The sequence below is a fragment of the Varroa jacobsoni genome, unplaced genomic scaffold, assembly GCF_002532875.2.
Source record: "Varroa jacobsoni isolate VJ856 unplaced genomic scaffold, vjacob_1.0 scaffold_382, whole genome shotgun sequence".
NCBI classification, from domain to species: Eukaryota; Metazoa; Arthropoda; class Arachnida; order Mesostigmata; family Varroidae; genus Varroa; species Varroa jacobsoni.
This window is the reverse complement of record NW_019213284.1, coordinates 1-1702: the sequence shown is the minus strand read 5'-3', so window position 1 is coordinate 1702 and position 1702 is coordinate 1.

The following is a 1702-nucleotide window of genomic DNA, read 5'->3' as shown; positions in this document are numbered from 1 at the left end:
ATTGCGTTCAACTAGTGACGCCAGAGTGCTGGTTTGGTGGCTGGCTGGCTGGCTGGCTGACTGATTGACTGACTGACTGACTGACTGGCAAACGGCTGTTGTGTTGCCTATCGTTACAAATGTGAAGGGGACGTTGGCGGGAGCCTAATAGAAGGGCCCGCTTCACGATACTGAACCTCCATTGGGCGCGGAAACAATCGCTGACTTGCTGCGTCTGCGTCGCTTGGTATCTCGCGGTTTACTCGAAAGTTTATTAGCGTCGAAGCTGGGAAGCCGGATGCGGTCACGAGACGACCGATGATATAACGGTTGATGAGTACAGCCTCGCTACACTGCGAGTACCGAGTACGCTAGTGCCACTACTGCTCGGAAGACCGCCGCACGCCGATTGCACAGCACGGCCTAAGTGCACCCGTTGTGGTGCTTCGCTGCCGTGGAAGCTGCCTGTTCTTGCGCCCTTTTGCTGTGCCTGCCACTTGTCTCAGAGCCCTTTTACATCGACGCCCGTAATGGTGGTGCTGCTGCTGCTGCCGCCGCCGCAGTAGGAATAGTATATCGACGTCGTTCGTTACTGTTTCAACAAACAACACTGAGTGAACAGCAGCCAGCGAGCGAATGGTGCGACCAGCTGCGGCGCCTGCTGCTGCACGGCGCGTATCGTCTGCGAGCACAGAACAGTTTGTTTTCATTAAATGAACAAACAGGGCATTGGGAGAGGCTGTTGCAAGAAGAAAGAGTGAGTAAAAGTTTCGTCGTCGTCGTCGTCACCACCGAGTCACGACTGGTGGCTGTGATAGCGTAAACAAGAGTAAGTCGGGATGAAGCGATTAGGGTCCACTTCGAGGTTGGCACGCGCGAACATTTAAATCCGTTTTTTGGCTTTTGTTGAAGTTTTCATAAGAGACAATGATTGGGAGTAGTTGGACATTTCGCTTTGCCACAAAAAAACTATTTTAAATTATCAAAATAGGTGAAGAAAAAAAAACAAAGTCAGGGAAGCGAATTTTGTTTCTGAATAACTTTTTTGCAAATGTTTAATATCTCAGACATAATTCGAGTACCTGACATCTTGGACAATATCTCGCATTTTTCCAGAATGTTAACCGCTCGATGACATTCGATTTTGGCTGATTTCCGTAAATGAAAATTGGAGAAGTTGTTAATTTTTGTCATGCCAGAAAATACTATTTTGGTTAAGTGGAACGGGCGCTTCACTTATATACCAGTACGGTGGCCATTACTATGTCTTGAAAATGATCAACATCACATACAGATGTTTAAAATACGCATCGGTAAATGCCAGGAAACCTATTTCCACAAATGATTTTAAAAATACTCGCATAAACGTAGCTAAATATGATTCAAACTTCAATTTAGATAGTCACTTGCATAGTTACTGTATATATGATAAATGTTTAACTGTTTATACAATATACGTTGCTTTGTTAAGATGAGGGTTTACAACAGTTAAGCCAATAGGTTCATCAAAAGAAAGCTTACTATTGAAGCTTATATAATAAAACGTTAAAGATTTTTTACCTACCTTTTTTCTTTTTATATATTTCCTTTATTATTACTTTTCTTTATACAATAATGGTAAATCTGCTAAAATAGAATTGTTAGTTTATTGACTCTTCTGATTTTGAAGCGGCCATTCGAGATTTTATTGTGCTTTTCGATACAAAGATCACGCAAAAAGATG